The sequence below is a fragment of the Anabrus simplex genome, chromosome 3 (assembly GCF_040414725.1).
Source record: "Anabrus simplex isolate iqAnaSimp1 chromosome 3, ASM4041472v1, whole genome shotgun sequence".
Classification (NCBI taxonomy): Eukaryota; Metazoa; Arthropoda; class Insecta; order Orthoptera; family Tettigoniidae; genus Anabrus; species Anabrus simplex.
Genome location: NC_090267.1, coordinates 14,011,306 through 14,031,661, shown reverse-complemented (window position 1 = coordinate 14,031,661; position 20,356 = coordinate 14,011,306).

The window sequence follows — 20,356 nt, the reverse complement described above, 5'->3', positions numbered from 1 at the left end:
TTAAAATATTATTCTCTCCAGCTAAGTCCGTGCTTCAGAGTAAGTCCAAAATCTCGAACAATTTCGCACAACAAAGAGAGAGGTAATAAAAGTTCCAAGTAGCAATCAATCACTAGTGATCTGCATTTAGGGCAGTCACCCAGGTGGCAGATTCCACAATTGTTGTTTTCCTAGCCTTTTCTTAAAGGATTGCAAAAAAATTTGAAATTTATTGAACATCTACATCTTCCTTGCTAAGTTACTCCAATCCCTAACTCCCATTAGAATAAACAAAAATTTGCCCCAATTTGTCCTCTTGAACTCCAGCTGTACCTTCATATTGTGATCTTTCCTACTTTTAAAGACACCACTCAAATTTATACGTCTACTAATGCCATTCCACGCCGCCTCTCCACTAAAAGTTCGGAACATGCTGCTTAGCCTAGAAGCTCGTTACTTTTCTACCAAGTCTTCCCAACCCAAACTTTGCAACATTTTTGTAACGTTACACTTTTGTCGGAAATCACCCAGAAAAAATCAAGTTGCTTTTCTTTGGATTTTTCCAGTTCTCGAATCAAGTAATCCTGGTGAGGGTCCCATGCATTGGAACCATACTCTAGCTGGGCTCTTACCAGAGACTTACATGCACTCTCTTTTACAACCTTACTACAATCCCTAAACACCCTCATAACAATGTGCAGAGATCTGTACCCTTTGTCTACAATCCCATTTATGTGATTACCCCAATGAAGATCTTTCCTTATATCAAGAAATAGGTACCATACTTACAATCATTCCCATAAGGAACGTTCACTCCATTAACACAGTAATTAAAGCTGAGAGGAATTTTCCTACTTGTGAAACCCGGAATCTGACTTTTAACCCCGTTTATCATCATACCATTGCGTACTATCCACCTCGTAACATTATTGAAGTCATTTTGCAGTTGCTCACAATCTTGCACCTTATTCATTACTCTATACAGAATAACATTCTCCGCAAAAAGCCTCATCACTGATTCCACCTTTTACTCTTATCATTTATATATATAAATATATATAATAAAGGTCCACTAACACTGCCATGAGGAATTCCCCTCTTAATTATTACTGGGTCAGATAAAGCTTCGCCTACTCTAATTCTCTGAGATCTATTTTCTGGAAATATAGCTACCAATTCACTCACTCTTTTGTCAAGTCCTATTGAACTCATTTTTGCCAGTAGTCCCCCACGATCCACCCTATCAATCACTAGTGATGTGCATTTAGGTCAATCACGATACAATTCATTTGATTTCCTGAATCCAAGATATCTGCTATATCTAGCTGGAATCCTACAAGTGAGCTTCAGTGGAAAAACCTTTCCTAAACCCAAACTGCCTTCTGTCGAACCAGTTATTAATTTCACAAACATGTCTAATATAATCAGAAAGAATGCCTTCCCAAAGCTTACATACAATGCATGTCAAACTTACTGGCCTGTAATTTTCAGCTTTATGTCTATCACCCTTTCCTTTATACACAGGGGCAACTATAGCAACTCTCAATTCATTTGGTATAGCTCCTTCATGCAAGCAATAATCAAGTATGTACTTCAGATATGGTACTACATCCCAACCGATTATCTTTAGTATATCCCCCGAAATCTTGTACGCTCCAGCCTCTTTTCTAGTTTTCAAAGTTTGTATCTTACTGTAAATGTCGTTTTTATCATAGATAAATTTTAAAACTTATTTAGCATTAGCCACCTCCTCTCACTGGACATTTGTTTAATCTCCAAAGTGCTGTGAACCCTATTTTACCATAAGTTATGTTAGGGTTGCAGATTATACAAAATATACAATATCTATGACAAACGTCAATACATAAACTGTAAAATACACATGAACAGAAATGGAAAGATAAAAGTATGATACGTACGATCCTAATCCTACAGTACTAATATTTAAAACACCAGATCATAATATATACAATACGAATGTTAAACAGCTAACAAATAGACAATATCACATTGTATGTGTTTAAATACTTAACCAATAAGTGCTAAAATTGAAAAGAGCAGCATTTTTTATAAAATATGAAATTAAGTTCTTTTTCGAAATAGCAACTGCAAGTTAACAAATGCATCTTAGGTTCAAAACGTGCTCTCTCAAATGCAGGACAGTTGAACAGAATGTCTTCTACAGTTTGAATGGCTTCATTGCAGAAGCACTTTGAGCCATTTTGTATTGGAAGTTTGAATCACTCGAAGTAAGCATTGAATTTCCACGATCTGATAGCACTTGAGTTAAATGAAAGTTGCACATTTGTAAAAACAAGTCTTTGGTTACTAAGTCATTTATGCTTGCTAACCACAGTTCATTCCAACGAGAGAACATTTCATCCTTTATGGTTCTTGTGACAAAAGAAATTGGGCATTTAGTATAATTCTCTGACATGTTAGAATTACAAGCTTCTTTGGTCAGTTCTTTCGTTCCCTTTTATGCGGGAATCACCTCGCACCCAACCGAAACATATATGATTATTATACTTTGAAATATTCTCTCTCACATGAATTGCCAAATCGGGGAAATTATATTTATCCTTTATGGAGTTCAGAGCCGCTTGTGAGTATTCAGTATAATCGCACACGTATTTTTGTTTATGCACCCATCGACTGCTTTCAATAATGCAAACAGCTCGGCTTGAAACACAGAACGGCATTCCTTTAGTTCTGTTTTCTCAGAATGAACTTCGTCTTCACCCTCATATGCCACAAAGGCGCAGCCCACTAGTGTTTCGCTGCTGGTAATGCGAGAACCATCTGTGTATACTGAAAGGCTGTGATCCCTGGTACATGGGTGGTAAAATGCAGAGCTCATATAATTTGCTGGATGTCGGGCGGCAGTTCAAGTTCCACTCCTTCAAAATGCTGGGGATGTATTCTGTTCTTCTATATATATATAAAGTTGACTGAAGTTGACATGCTGAGTCCTGTGAGATGCAGAGGTTCTATACCAGAAATAATCAGGGCAGCGTCAGTCGATATTGTACGTTAAGCGAGCGTGATGCGCAATACGAAACCCCTTTGAATTTGAAATATTTCCTGTTGCGCCAATCTTTTATGCAGAACATGTTCGAAAGCAGTGACACAATAAAGCACCATTGGTTCAACAGCTCCACGATATATAAACTTCAAAATTTCCGAGTCTAGTTCACAGGTGTGTCGTGCAGCCATTGTCAGGCTCCTACACAATTTTGTTCCTTTGGCTTCCAAATGTTGAAAGTGCGATCTAAATAAAAGTTTGCCGCCTAAAATTATTCCTAGATATGTCATGCTGTCTACAATATCTAATTCTTGGCCACCTACTTTAACCAGCGGTGTCTCAAATTTCCTTTTCTTGGTGACTAGCACAGCAACAGTGTTAGACAGGTAGAATTTCAATTTGTTCTTCTGTCCCCACCTTAGCAGTATGTCAAGTGCTTCATTCGCTGCAGCTGTTAATGTATTTGTTGTTCTACCCCTAACTAGTACTAATGCATCATCTGCATAAGTAATTAGCGTACAAATGCCGGGAGACTGCTGTAAAAGAAAGTCATCATAGAATACGAATGTTCCAGAGACCCGGGCTACAAGCAGAGCCTTGTGGGAATCCTCGATCTACGTTTCTTGTCACAGTTGTGCCACAAATGATCAGGTGTACTCTTAGCACGGGTGGAGTATAAGGAAGCGGAGATTGTTATCAGTGGAATGCTGTGTAGGCGGGATACTGACTGGAGGGGGATTGGGGATTTAAATGAGACTATGGAGTGGATATGTGGTAAGTTGGGAGTGAAATTTCTAGAGCCTATTGGGTGGGTAGGAGATAGGGATCTGCGCTCAGATGGCCTTCACTTAAACCGCAGTGGTACGTATAATTTAGGAAATGTCTTTGGAAGGGTAATAGGGAGGTACATTCAGGGAAATGGGGTTATCTAGGGAACGGTGATAAGGGTACAGAGATTTGGAAGTCAAGTAGGGATGACATAAAAATGATAGTGTTGAACTCTAGGAGTGTTGTAAGGAAAGGAATAGAATTAAGTAATTTAATCGATATATATTTACCAGATATTGTAACAGGAGTTGAATCATGGCTGAGAAACGAAATACTTGATGCAGAAATTTTCTCACGGAACTGGAGAGTATATCGTAGAGATAGAATAGGAATGGTAGGAGGGGGAGTATTCATTATGATGAAAGAAGAATTTGTAAGCTACGAAAAAGTTAAAGATGAGAAACATAAAATTCTAGGTGTAAGGTTCATTTCTACAGATAATAGGCAACTTGATATCTTTGGAGTGTACAGACCGGGAAAGGGTAGTTCTGAAACGGATTCAGAATTATTTTCTAAGATATTCAGCTATGTGGGAAACGACATGGAAAGGAGTATTATAGTAGCGGGGATCTGAATTTACCAAATGTCAATTGGGGAGGTAATGCGAAGGACAGGAGGCACGATCAAAGAATGGCAAATAAGTAAATATGGGAAGGACAGCTTATTCAGAAAGTGATGGAACCAACTAGAGGGAAAAATGTCCTGGATGTGGTGCTGGTGAAACCAGATGAGCTCTATAGAGAAACCGATGTAATAGATGCAATGAAGCTGTTTTTGTCGTAGTTAAAAAAATGTGATAGAAAGGGAGGTCTTAAAAGTACAACTATTAGGCAGTACCATATATCTGATAAAGCAGGTATGAGGCAGTTTCTAATAAGTAACTATGATCGGTGGAAAACGATAAATAAAAATCTAAACAGACTCTGGGATGAGTTTAACGCAATTGTTGAGGAGTGTGAAAACAGGCTTGCACCTTTAAAGGTGGTAAAGAATGGTAAAGGCCCACCTTATTATAATAGAGAAATAAAGCGACTAAGAAGGAGGTGCAGATTGGAAAGAAATGGAGTTAGAAATGGCTGTGGAAGTAAGGATAAATTAAAGGAACTTACCAGGAAATTGAACCTAGCAAAGAAGGCAGCTAAAGATAGCATGATGGCAAGCATAATTGGCAGTCATACAAATATTAGCGAAAAATGAATGGGTATGTATAGGTATTTTAAGGCAGAAACAGGTTCCAAGAAGGACATTCCAGGAATAATTATAGAACAAGGGGGTATGTATTTGAGGATGTTCAAAAGGCAGAAGTATTCATTCAGCAGTATGTAAACATTGTTGGTTACGAGAATAATGTCCAGATAGAGGAGGAGATTAATGCTAAAGAAGTATTAATATTTACATATGATAACAATGGCATTTACAATAAGGTACACAAGTTGAAAACTAGAAACGCGGCTGGAAATAAGATTTTTGGGGATATACTAAAGACAATGGGTTCGGATATAGTACCATATCTGAAGTACTGATTTGATTATTGTTTGGTTGAAGGAGCTATATCAAATGAATGGAGAGTTGCTATAGTAGCTCCCATGTGCTAAGGAAAGGGTGATAGACATAAAGCTAAAAATTACAGGCCAGTCAGTTTGACATGCATTGCATGTAAGTTTTAGGAAAACATTATTTCTGATTATATTAGACATGTTTGCAAAATTAATAAGTGGTTCGACAGAAGGCAGTGTGGGTTTAGAAAAAGTTTTTCCACTGAAGATCATCGTGTAGGATTCCAGCAAGATATAGCAGGTACCTTGGATTCAGGAGGTCAAATGGACTGTATCGCGATTGACCTGTCTAAAGCATTTGGACCATGGGATATTACTGGCAAAATGAGTTGACCTGTCTAAAGCATTTGATAGGGTGGATCATGGGAGATTACTGGCAAAAATTAGTGCAATTGGACTAGACAAAAGAGTGACTGAATGGGTTGCTATATTTTTAGAAAATTGATCTCAGAGAATTAGAGTAGGCGAAGTTTTATCTGACCCTGTAATAATTAAGAGGGGAATCCCTCAATGCAATATTATTGGAACATTATTTTTCTCATAAATATAAATGAAATGAGAAAATGAGTAATAAATAAGTTACAAGATTGTATGCAACTGTAACGTGACCTCGATAATGTTGTGAGATGGACAGCAGGCAATTGTATGTTGATAAACGGGGTTAAAAGTCAGGTTGTGAGTTTCACAAATAGTCCTCTCAGTTTTGATAAGTGCGTTAATGGGGTGAAAGTTCCTTTTGGGGATTATTGTAAGTATCTAGGTGTTAATATAAGGAAATATCTTCATGAGGGTAATCACATAAATGGGATTGTAAATAAGGGGTACAGGTCTAGGCACGTGGTTATGTGGATGTTTAGGGGTTGTAGTAAGGATGTAAAGGAGAGGGCATATAAGTCTCTCGTAAGACCCCAACTAGATATGGTTCCAGTGTATGGGACCCTCACCAGGATTACCTGATTCAAGAACTGGAAAATATCCAAAGAATAGCAGCTGGATTTGTTCTCTCTGATTCCGACAAAGGAGTAGCGTTACAAAAATGTCGCAAAGTTTGGGCTGGGAAGAATTGGGAGAAAGGAGACGAGCTGCTCGACTAAGTGGTATGTTCCGTGCTGTCAGCGGTGGTATGGCGTGGAATGACATTAGTAGATGAATAAGTTTGGGTGGCTTCTTTAAAAGTAGGAATGATTACAATATGAAGATAAAGTTGGAATTCAAGAGGACAAATTGGGACAAATATTCATTTATAGGAAGTGGAGTTAGGGATTGGAATAACTTACCAAGGGAGATGTTCAATTAATTTCCAATTTCTTTGAAATCATTTAAGAAAAGGCTAGGAAAACAACAGATAGGTAATCTGCCAACTGGGCGACTGCCCTAAATGCAGATCAGTATTGATTGATTGATTGATTGATTGAATCTATTTGAGAAGTAATTTTGCATTAGTTTCTAAATATTTTTGGACAACCCTTCACTTCCAACTGATGAAACGCTTTTGGCCAGCATGGAAAGTTGAATGCACTGGAGATATCTAATGATTCAAGTAGTCCGAATTCTTTGCAATGGTGATAGGTTTCATCCATTGTCACCTTATGTACTGCAGCTTTTGTGATTTTGATGGCATAAACCCAAATTGCTTCTCATGTAATCTGTTCTTGATCGCGAAGTTAAACATCACTCTATTAATTATACATTTCTCTAAGACTTTTCGTAACACGGGGAGTAAGCTTATTGGGTATAAACAATTGGCTGTATATTTATTTTGTTTTCCGTGTTTAGAGATCACTTTTATCGTGGCCTCTTTGCAACAGTCTGGAAAAGCACAGAGTTCTAAACAATTATTGAACAGTTTCATGAACAACTTAGGATAGGCATTATGAATATACTTCACAATATTTGCTGATATGGCGTCAATTCCTGGGGCTCTCTTATCATCTAACTTCGAGATCACATGATTAACTTATTTCATGCTAAAAGGCTTTTCATCTTCTGTTTCTGGTGCAAGCGTTGTTTCCTTTCGAAGGGCAGTCTGCCTTTCATTATCAGCTTCGTCTCTAAGAAATAAATTATCTACTGGAGTATTTGCAGTTTCTAATGGTGTTGTTGTGAATACAATGCCAGCGTCAATAGTTTGCAGAGCAGTGTTGAGGTTATCTGGCTTTCGGCATAATTTATAAATTTTCCCTCAGAGATTTCTGGTTGATTCTGAGGAGCAGAGCTTTCTCCAGCTACTTAATTTAGTTTGCATAATTGTCTTTCTATATAGTTCTCTGTTACGTTTATACGATGCTTTATATGCGAGCTTGAGAGTATCACATGTACATCTTTTTCATCTTCTTTGAGCTGCTAAAAAGCGATTTCGGAGTGCTGTAAGTTGAGGTGTCCACCAGTAGTTCTTTGGGTGATTGTGTGACGTCTTGCGTAAAGTTGTTCAACTCTTGTTCAACTTAAAATCAAATATAAACAAACATTAAACAGGCTCAATTGTTCAAATACCAGACGCCATCGAGATTCAATTGCATCGAAGACTAGAAATATATTACCGGTATGTTACCTTAGAAGCATGTTGCAAAAAAAAAAAAAAAAAAAAAAGAAACCACCGCGCACACAAAACAAACTGGGTGCTGAAAGAGCTACGCCTTAACATCTACGCCTTGAAGCTTATAAATATAATAGCCCGTGAAGGTTACATGGCAGATTAGAAACACCATCTTGCTGGTCGGTCACATAACAACACTCGTCCAAATAATACAAAAATCACGCCGGGAAAATAAAATATATCGCCAATTTGGAAATTTGTACCCTCTGTTACTATCTACCGGATGATATGCAAATTAGTTGAACGGAACAAGAGAATGGAGTGCAGGTGAGAAATTAACATGACATTAAGCTGTTTGAGTCCAAGACATTTAGAAATAGTAAAACGCAGGGTGTAGATTGCCTCAATATTAAGAAGGTTTGTGCAGGGTTCTGCTATTAGCCAGCAGCAAATATGAAAAAGTGATGAAAGTGCTGTACAGGGAAATAAATAAACGTAAGGCTAAATTAACAGTACAAAAAATTAAGAATACTGGAGGAAAATACAACCTGGAAACCTTCTTGATGTTTCAGGGGTGACGGTGCTTGGTGAAGTTGGTGGAGTGTCCGATGTGGTTTCTTGAGATTTGTTTACTATGTGTGTAGATGAACGCAAGCGGTTTTTAACCTGTCGATGCCGGCTGTACCTTAACCAAAGCAACGGTGGCTTCCTTCCCGCACCTTGCCCTTGCCTATCCCACAAGACATATCTCTGTCGGTGTGACGCAAAGCAAATGGCAATTAAACAGGCTATCTGAAAATACTCGCAGTGAAGGTTGCTTACAACCCATTTATATTCCTGCAAGTAAAAGCCCGGTCCTCAGCTTCATGCGGGTTCAATATCGGGGAGGGCTGAGGTACCCTAAAACATAATTTGTGGCGTTCCAACAGCAAGTTATGCAATTCATATCCCGAGCCTCAGAGCATCTGCCTCAGAAGAACTTGCTCACAAACTCTAAAACTGTATTAAAAGACAAGTTCTTTCAAACAATGAAGTGTGATAAATGCAGCAACACTGAACTTCTGATTATGCCTCTGCAAATTAAAGAAACCACATTTTCTTTTGCGAAAATCAAATGATCATTAATATGTCTCCCGGTCATCCATTAATTTCAGATGGCAACCAGCTGTGGTTACACTTCCATCACACATTTTGTAGCATCACGTTACACAAATACTCTCATGACCCCCGCCATAAGACATCATGTCAAAATAAAAAGACGGGCTCAACGGAAACATTATTCCCGGAGATGCGGAGGGCGAATTCAACAACAGCGGAAGAATCTGATACATCTACATTCTTAACCAGTGTTCTAAGTACTCGAACTAACCTTCCTTCGACTATAATAATCTGAGTGTTTATTGTGATATCCATAAAATAGGGTACTGCTTCACTTAATTTATTTTTTAATACAACATGCAAACACAAGGCAAAGAATGCAAAGAAAAGAATTTAATATACAGAAACATTTAAGGATTGTTTTAGCTACAAGCTAATACAAAAATATCACTGGTATCCATCAACCATACCATCTGCAGTAACGTCCATGTACTTTCGAGGGAAGCTGACACATCCACCTCATCTACTAAGTTAATTCAATCTGTCTTTACTTCCACAACAATTCTCGACTGTAATTTCTTTGTAGCCTGCAACCTTGATCTTAATTCCTTATTCCTCTGTTAATATAGTGGGTCTTTGTTATTCCTTACTGCTTCCAAATGTACAAACCTACTTTCACACTCCCCAAGAATCGCTTTAAACACATCCGATAGGTTGTTCACAGTTTTAATGACCATTTTCCACCGATCAAAATTATATTCTTAAAATTTTTCATGGCTGCCTAGCATACCAATTTTTACAACCTTGAACTTCTGAACTATTATGTACAAAGTCCCATGATCACTTATACCACCAATCAGTTCACTTTCTCTACAGATCTCATCTGGTTTTATCTGGATGACATGTAGAGAGTCATGCTCTCTGTCATTCGCATTACCTTCCCATTTCACATTTAGTAGATTGAGGTCATCTGCTACAACTGTGTTCATTTCTGCGTTGTACTACGCATATCAGATCATCTTATCAATAATTCCCTGTCGGGGTCAACTCTTCCAGGTCTGCATACCCCAAACACACCAAGATGTCTATTATCTTTAGAGATGAGTGTAACACCTAGAATTTCATGTTAAATCAAGTCAGAATTATAAAGAGGGAGAGGAACATGGGGAAGACTCATAAGAGTATAAAGACAATGGAAGTTCTGTGTAAGAAGAAGAAGAGCAAGGACAAATGTGAAAAAATAACAAGGATCATCTCCATGCCCTCACAAACCACCATCCCTTATCTCTTCTTTCTCTTGTTCTCTCTTCTTACACCGAGATGTCGTCGTGTTTATTCTATAATTTGTTTTTTCCTGTTCCCCTCTTGTTATCTATGAGTTGATTATTTTCACTTCTTTGTTTCTTTACATTGCTTGTGTTTCCAGAGGACAAATTGCACAGTAGCACTCATCCAGAACAAGCTTTCAAGGTGGATCGCTTGCTTACAATTTGTATGTTCAGTCTGCAATGGTTAGTTATCGGGATTTTCTTTGACTCTAGAGCTCTTCAAGACTCTATGAATTTGACTGAGGAAGTACACATTATTTTTATTTAAATTCTAAAGGACTCTGTCCATATGACGTCAGCAGATCTGCGTGCAGTAACTTGATGAAATGGATCAACCATCTTAAGTATGAGCACATCAACAGATAATGACGTGTATTGTTCAGATTTATGACACGGTATCTCGTGGCTTGAAGAAGGAGATAAACTTGTGTTGGAACGTTGCAACATAACATCCATGGTGCAGGGAAGGTAGGACCGGGAAGGTAGCTGCTGTGGCCTTATCAAGGTACAACCCTAACAATTACTCATGTGAAAACTGTAAACAATGGAAAACAATATTCAAGGCTGCCAATGGCTGGATTCAATCTCACCATCTCCCAACTGTGAGTTCACAACTACTAGGTCTGGAGGGAAATTTTATGTTTCAGGAAAACTTTGCTCTGCTTCCTGAAAAGTGAGCCAAGGCTATACTTAAAAATGTGAATGTTTTGAATGTAATTAAATGTCACGTATTTCATTTCATGAGCAAAGGCCGGGTGAATTCATCAACTTAGATCTCACGAAGGAAAGCTGAAGAAACGCAACTTTTTGTATATTTTGATGCTAATGCATAAATATGTAAGGAAATACAGTACAAGTCAGAAAACAAGCCGTACTAAAATTATTTATTATCTCCTCTCAACGTTTTAGAAGCTAAAATTACGTATTTAATGTACCGGTACATAATTGTTTATGCCTTTGCTGGCAAGACCTAGTGTTTACACTGCACTATGTCTTCTGGTATGGAGAAGACTGTTACTTTCACTGACCTGACAGTGACTGAGGTATGAGCGATGCTCGTAATGCCATTCCTTATGCAGCTAGTCTCTGTGATGAATAGTGTGAAAACGTCGCTCATAGGGTTGGCAGACTGATATGTAATGGTGACTTCCGGCACAGTGAGGAAAACAACGGAAAACTACCTCCCTCCTCATTTTCCCAGTTAGCCTATTCAGCAATGTGTGGGTCATCGATGACAGCTGATGGCGAAGCTGTTTAGGATTCAACCAGCGTTCGGGCTGAATACTCAATATTCATAATAGTTTGACATATTGTAAATTCAGAGAGCCTCCATGGCTCAGGCGGCAGCGCTCCGACCTCTCACCACTGGGTTCTGTGGTTCAAATCCCGGTCATTCCATTTGAGATTTGTGCTGGACGAAGCGGAGGCAGGGCAGGTTTTTCTCCTGGTACTCCGATTTTCCCTCCCATCTTTCAATCCAGCACACTCTCCAGTATCATTTCATTTCATCCGTCATTCTTTAACCATTGGCCAGAAGAGTGCGACAGGCTTCGGCAGCCGGTATAATTCCTATCCTCATCGCTAGATGGGGCTTTCGTTCATTCCATTCATGACCCGGTCGAATGACTGGATACAGGCTGTGGATTTTCATTGTAAATTCAGTATTGTGTTTATTTCTGCAATTAATGTTCTCACAAAAGGTTAGGTGTTTCTAATGTAGTGGGGCATTCTTCACGTTCGAGATCAGCATGAGGAGGCAACACATAACAGAACAAGGTCAGCTGTTGTTTGTAAAATTCCATCGGCGCCTAAGAAACCTCACCAATAATGAGAATCAGGTGCAACTTCTCCAGCAGCTGTTACAGTTCCCCACTGTGGGGGACTCACTTACCCTTCCGGTGCGAAACTTTGGAGATCACCTAGTTTATCATACCTGTCCTGCTCCCTGGACCTGAAGGCGCCAGATGTCTACATATGCGTTATGTTGAGAGAATCAGTTCGCAAGACAGATGACATACCTACAAATAGTACTGAATTATACTTGAGGACATCATTTATTGTGGCCTAACAGCAACCTTTCTTCATCGACATATTCAGTAACCCTCAGATACGTTATGAAAAACAAAATTTTCCACAAATAGGTACCCAGCTATCCCTATAATTTGTTTGGTATTTTCCAAAATATTCACACTCTGCTCGAGAGTAAAGTGAGTAACCCACAGATTTGACAGTAGGTACTGATGAATTCATAGGCTAAGATATTTCTAAACAAGAACAGCATGCACAATCAATGACTCCACATGCTTGCCTTAATGACAAAATACAGTTCATGACACACAAGCTTACCACTAAAACAAGAAAAACTTGAAACACACCAACTAAAAACTGGCACGATAATTAACTTATGAATTAATGAAATCCAGTACATGGCATACACATCAATGTAGAAGTTCTTACCAATTATTGACAGTTGCATACAGCATTAACAGACACATATCAAATAATTTAAATTCACAACCTACTTGTCTGCTTTTAAGTTTAGTAACAGTTCTTACACTAAAATCAGTCTGCACTCCATTTAAAAAATGATTGCCATAATCTGCATTAAACACTACAATTCACTGCATTAGTTTTCTTCTTTTACGCTGGGCAAGAGTTTTAGATTTGTATCATCATTGAAGTCCTTTACAAAATTATTAATCAATATATTGCTATCTGTATGAAGAATGTTCCGTTCAATGAGATCTGTCGTAAGACTGGCGCACTTGTGGCCCATAAAAATGTCAGAGGGTGAACATTTCACTGTTACTTGTAACAACACATTCAACTGACTGGAATGATGTAAAAACTGTGTTTTCAAATCCTTTTGTAACAGCTTATTCATAATTATGAAACAGTGTGATGTGCAAAGTACAGTATCCCTGTGTGGATGACACAATCCTCCCCTGTCATTTGTATTTACTAAGTTTGAATGGGCAGCAGCAATTTTACCTGTTTCAATGCAGATAAAAACTTCACAGTAATCACAGCTGTATTGTTTCATTTTACCATAAGAACAGTATCCACTGATGTAATGTAATAGAGGCCAATAATCTTCTTCAATCCCATCCGCATCATTTTCATCTGCTGTAGGTACATTCCACAAATACACCAACATCACACTCCTAGTCTTCTGCACAATGAGCAATAGATGGATCCAGTTCCATAACAGACTGAAGTCGCAATTTATTTTCAACTTCATATATTTGCATGAGAGATATATTGTACTGACTACCAGAAAGTTATCAATATTTACCAAACCGAGCTTCCATGTTATCTGTCTGCACTCTTCCAGGCAAGAAAAAGCTGTGACCTTTATCAATCGGAAAATAATTTGCCATTTCTGATAAAGCCTCTGTAGAGAGGGACAATGAAGTATGTGTCTCTTTACTGAGTCTTCCATAAGAATCACTAGACTTCCAATTATCTAACCATTGCAGTAACTTCTCCATGTACTCAATATGACATGAGATTAAGTTTATAGGCTCCTGGAAAGGATTCCTGAGAAGTTTACCTTTTCATACTGTTTTGACATTTACTATGTCCCACCACGTACAGATTATTTCTATATTATTTGCTGTACATTCTCTGCATTCTACATTGTTCTTAGGTTCTATTTCATTCAGGGCAATAGCTAGTGAATGATTAAAAATGTTCATTCTCATTCATTCTATTTTCTTCATTAGTTTTCTTCATTCTCTCAGGAATAATTCCTCACCCACTCCTTACGTAGCCACAGTAATTGCTCTTTTAAGAAATTCAACATATTTTTCTTCTCAGGAAGCCTATTGTCTAAGTGTTGCAATAAACACAAGAAATATGAGGATTAGGTTCCTCTTTCATTAAAATCAAATATATACCTGATTCTTTCTTGAGCAAGTCCCATTCAGTATTAAATGCATTGTCATTCACTGTCAGCTTAATTCCTGGAAGTCTTTAATGTTATTGCCTCAGAATGTTCACTATATGTACATAAACTGCCAGTAATAGCATTTTCTAAACACTGATTTTCCCCTCTACGACACCTGTTTTTCTAGATCTTCATGGGAGAAAGTAGTGGGTTGAGATAGATATTGAGGGCAGTTTGGAAACTGTGATGGAAATCTATCTAAAATGCTTAAAATTAGTTGTTACAAAGTTGCACTGAAATTGGCATTCTATTGAGAAACAAAGAATAGACCTTTAACATCATTGTGCTCGGTCTAGGAATGATGAACTAACTTTTCACCAACCTGGGCTTTGACAAAGGAATATGAGTAACCTCCCATTCTTCTCATCTAACATGCTCATGTATTATTCAGTCTCATCATCTTTAAAATGAAGATTGCATAACTAAAGGACAATGAATGACATTGAAAAGTAAATGCACATGTTCATAATTTCTTTAAGTGATTTTCATGCCAAAGGATTTTGTAAATCAAAACTATACATACTCCAGAGTGTTTCATAGGAATAAAATCCTCCCGAAGAATACCTCTTATCCATTTTAAACTCAGTTCTTCATTAGCAGGGAGTCCATTTAAATAATTGCCTTTAAAGTTTGGCACACTGCACTTATGAGCATTAGGCCCTATGCCTTTCGCTGTGATAGGTAGACCTACCACTAGACGCGCAAAACTATCGATAGTTATCAATAGCGACCACTATCGTCTGACATCGATAGTCAGTTGCCTTCTATCGATAGTCAGTTGCCCACTATCGATAGTCAACGATAGTTTTTTTTCGTTTTTTCCTAAATGATTTCAAAGAAATTGGAAATTTATTGAACATCTCCCTTGGTAAGTTATTCCAATCCATAACTCCCCTTCCTATAAATGAATATTTGCCCCAGTTCGTCCTCTTGAATTCCAACTTTATATTGTGATCTTTCCTACTTTTATAAACGCCACTCAAACTTATTCGTCTCCTAATGTCATTCCACGCAATCTCTCCGCTGACAGCTCGGAACATACCACTTAGTCGAGAAGCTCTTCTTCTTTCTCTCGATTCTTCTCAGCCCAAACTTTGCAACATTTTTGTAACGCTACTCTTTTGTCGGAAATAACCCAGAAAAAATTCGAGCTGCTATTCTTTGGAATATTTCCAGTTCTTGAATCAGGTAATCCTGGTGAGGGTCCCATACACTGGAACCATACTCTAGTTGGGGTCTTAGCAGAGACTTATATACCCTCTCCTGTACATCCTTACTACAACCTCTAAACACCCTCATAACCATGTGCAGAAATCTGTACCCTTTATTTACAATCCCACTTATGTGATTACCCCAATGAAGATCTTTCCTTATATTAACCCCTAGATACCTACAATGATCCCCAAAAGGAACTTTCACCCCATCAATGCAGTAATTAAAACTGAGAGGACTTTCCCTATTTGTGAAACTCACAACCTGACTTTTAACCCCGTTTATCAACATACCATTGCCTGCTGTCCATCTCACAACATTTTCGAGGTCACGTTGCAGTTGCTCACTGTCTTGTAACTTATTTATTACTCTATACAGAATAACATCATCCGCAAAAAGCCTTACCTCTGATTCCACTCCTTTACTCATATCATTTATATATATATATATATGAAAAGATAAAGGCCTTGAGGAATTCCCATCTTAATTATTACAGGGTCAGATAAAGCTTCACCTCTCGTCGCCATAAGACCTATCTGTGTCGGTGCGACGTAAAGCCCCTAGCAAAAAAAAAAAAGCTTCACCTACGCTAATTCTCTGAGATCTATTTTCTAGAAATATAGCAACCCATTCAGTCACTCTTTTGTATAGTCTAATTGCACTCATTTTTGCCAGTAGTCTCCTATGATCCACCCTATCAAATGCTTTGGACAGGTCAATCGCGATACAGACCATGTGACCTGAATCCAAGATATCTGCTATATCTGCCAGCTGTTAACTTTTCGGATAGAACGTAGCAGTACGACGACACACGAGGATCGTATTTGTATTGCTAGGCCTTCTCTATAGGTGGTGTTGACCAGACTAAGATATATCGAAGAGATCATGCAAATGGTCATACAAATAACCCATACTGGTTCTTGTACACTTCAGATGAAATCACTGTTAGTGGCCGCAGAGGTCCCTTGAATATCAGCTATTAAAAGGAAGCGGCACATCATTATTGCCATTGAAAATCAATTTAGTTTTATGTAACCCAGAAATTCAAATATGGAATTTGAGACATCTACAAACCACATCAATATTAATGACTAGAGAGCGAACGTCGTCAGCATTTAATCCAGTATCAGCCCATACTTATTATAATTAGGAATGAAAAGGAAGACTCATCTAAGGACACTGAATAAAGTGACCCTTAGGGGGAATATGTCACAGACAACCACTAAAATAAGAATATTGCAGGTGTAGAAATTCAGTAACTAACTTAAAAAGAAAACTCAAACATGACTACTACTCAAACCTTTTCAAATCTCATATCAATCAATCAATACTGATCTGCATTTAGGGCAGTCGCCCAGGTGGCAGATTCCCTATCTGTTGCTTTCCTAGCATTTTCCTAAATGATTTCAAAGAAATTGGAAATTTATTGAACATCTCCCTTGGTAATTTATTCCAATCCCTAACTCCCCTTCCTATAAATGAATATTTGCCCCAGTTTGTCCTCTTGAATTCCAACTTTATCTTCATATTGTGATCTTTCCTACTTTTGTAAACGCCATTCAAACTTATTCGTCTACTCTTTTGTCGGAAATCACCCAGAACAAATCGAGCTGCTTTTCTTTGGATTTTTTTTCAGTTCTTGAATCAGGTAATCCTGGTGAGGGTCCCATACATTGGAACCATACTCTAGTTTGGATCTTACCAGAGACTTATATGCCCTCTCCTTTACATCCTTACTACAACCCCTAAACACCCTCATAACCATGTGCAGAGATCGGTACCCTTTATTTACAATCCCATTTATGTGATTACCCCAATGAAGATCTTTCCTTATATTAACACCTAGATACTTACAGTGATCCCCAAAAGGAACTTTCACCCCATCAACGCAGTAATTAAAACTGAGAGGACTTTTCCTATTTGTGAAACTCACAACCTGACTTTTAACCCCGCTTATCAACATAACATTCCCTGCTGTCCATCTCACAACATTTTCGAGGTCACGTTGCAGTTGCTCACAATCTTGTAACTTATTTATCACTCTATAGAGAATAACATCATCCGCAAAAAGCCTTACCTCCGATTCCACTCCTTTACTCATATCATTTATATATATAAGAAAACATAAAGGTCCGATAATACTGCCTTGAGGAACGTACAATCCAAAACAGACATGGAAATTAATGAACGAAATAATTCATAATAAAAAAGTAACGAATGTCTCGTGTACCACACTTGAAATTGAAGGCAAAGTAATCACTGATAAACAGGTTCTGTGTGACACATTCAACTCCTTTTTTTATAGACACTGCCAAAAACCTAGCTCTAAGTATTTCTGAACATAATACTGTGGCTTTCAGTGAATTTACTAGTCTTGAATAACTTCACATATACCCAACGGATGTAGCAGAAGTAAAGTCAATCATATCTAACCTTAAAAGTATGAATAGTTGCGGGATAGATGACATTACTACCTCACTATTAAAAAAAAGCAAAGGACCCTATAATAGGATTACTCGTAGAGATCATTAACAAGTCCCTGACTACCGGTATAATACCCAATAAACTAAAGATAGCTAAAGTGATCCCTGTATTTAAGGGAGGGAATAGACTAAGTCCAATCTTGATTTTATCAACTGTTTCCAAAATTATGGAAACTGTTGTGAAGAAAATACTTTTGGCTTTTCTAAACAAAAGAATTTCTTCTATAAGGGGCAATATGGGTTCAGGGAGAGGTCTAGTACCGAAGTAGCTATTGTTGATCTTATTACAATGTTACAATCCACCGTAGATAACAACAACATTGCAGCAGGCTTATTTATTGATCTTACCAAAGCTTTTGATACTGTTGATCATAGTATTCTTTTAAGAAAATTAGAAAAGGCTGGAATTCGTGGCCTTGCGCTGAATTGGTTTCGAAATTACTTAACAGGACGAAAGCAACTTGTTACCGTGAATAATTACTCGAGCTCTGCCAAGTATGTAACCTATGGTGTCCCACAAGGTTCCATACCAGGTCCTATTGTATTTCTCATTTATATAAATGATATTTCTTCATGTAATCTAAATGGCTATATCACATTATACGCTGATGACACCAATATCTTCTATACGGGCAAAAGTAAGGAAACAGTTTTGGAAAACATGCAGCAGGACACACTCACTCCCTTACACTGGTACCGGTGTAACAAATTGACAGTGAATCTGCAGAAAACTAAATACATACTTATTTCAAAACTAAAAGTCCTTCACTGGAATAGTGATAAATTACTCATAAATGATACGAAAATAGAAAAAGTAAATAAAGTGAAATATCTTGGATTAATTATTGATGAGAACCTGACCTGGAATGACCATGTTGAATACATAACTAAGAAAATCGTCCCAGTTGCTGGGTTACTAAAAAGACTTAGATATTTAATCCCTAAACACCTCTTCCTACAAATTTATTATGCACTAGTACATAGCCACTTGCAGTACTTATGTGTAATTTGGTCACATTGTATAAAGTCTTCCCTGAATGAACTACCGTAAAATGGGGTGAATAGGAACATGGGGGTGAAAGGGAACACACAGTAGGGAATTTATTTTATGGAAGCTTTGTATGTAAAGCAGTTCAGTGGAATTTTTTCACCCAAAATATTTCCTATCCTTATTTCCCGCCATTTCTGTGTGCTCTGAAAGGATGACAATAACTATTAGCAACAATAGTGTGCAATAAGGAAACCTTGAATTTTTTATAGCTATTAAAGACCATAAAATCTTCTTCTGGATTAGAAAATCACGTGGAGGTAAGTGCTTTTAATGTCTAAAATAAGTAACTATGCCATGTTTTGATACAATTAAACATAATTTTACCATGACATACAAGCACACTTATCTACGTTAACACTATGCACAATTAGTGAACAAAATCATTGAAAAATGGGGTGAATGGGAACACATAGATGATGTGTAAAATGAGATTAAATGTGAATACAGTCTTCAAATAAATACTGTTCGGTAATTCTATCCCTTATTTTATCTGTATTTCAGTTGATGAAGAAAGATGCCAAGGTAATATAAACCAGATCAGAGGGGCAAAATCCACAGGAAAGACCCACCGGAAACACTTTCTGCTGCATTAGAGGATATTAAAAGAGGATTATCATACAGAAAATGTTCAGAGAAGTATGCCATTCCTACAACAGTGTTAAACAGACGTATGAAATACAATAAAAGTGAAGGAGGAATAGAAATGTAGCCAAAATGTGGACAGACATTGTTTAGATACTGAAAAACATTTGGTTGATCAGCTGGTGATGTGTTCTCCTCTGGTTACACATTTGATGCATAACGACCTCCGCTGTATTGTTAAGGCTTACCTTGATAGAATGGGAGTCACTGTGAAGAGGTTCAGAAACAATATGCCAGGTTATGACTTTGCCCTCAGTTTCCTTAATCGTCACGGAAATGTTTTATCTCAACGAATATGTCTAAACAGAACAGAGACCGTATTCTAAGTCGCTTGCCCCGTTCATCAGCAGAAGAAACGGTGGACGATGTTGAAGGAAACAATGGTATCACTGATGACTGCATTGTTTCTGTACTCAATGATATGAGGTTCAGTCCTGGGACAGTAAAAATTAGAAAGAGAAAGCCAAACATTCCTCCTGGTCAGAGTGTGAAAGCTGACGACTTGGAAAATGATAGCCAAGAAGGACATCTGTCAGATGATTAGCAGCAGCAGAAGGAGATCTTAAAATAAAATGAAGTTTCTACTGATAAACATGCTAGTAAACGAAAGTTGCCAATCCCAACCAAAGGACGCCAGAATCAGAAACCTAAATCACACCTAAGGCAGGA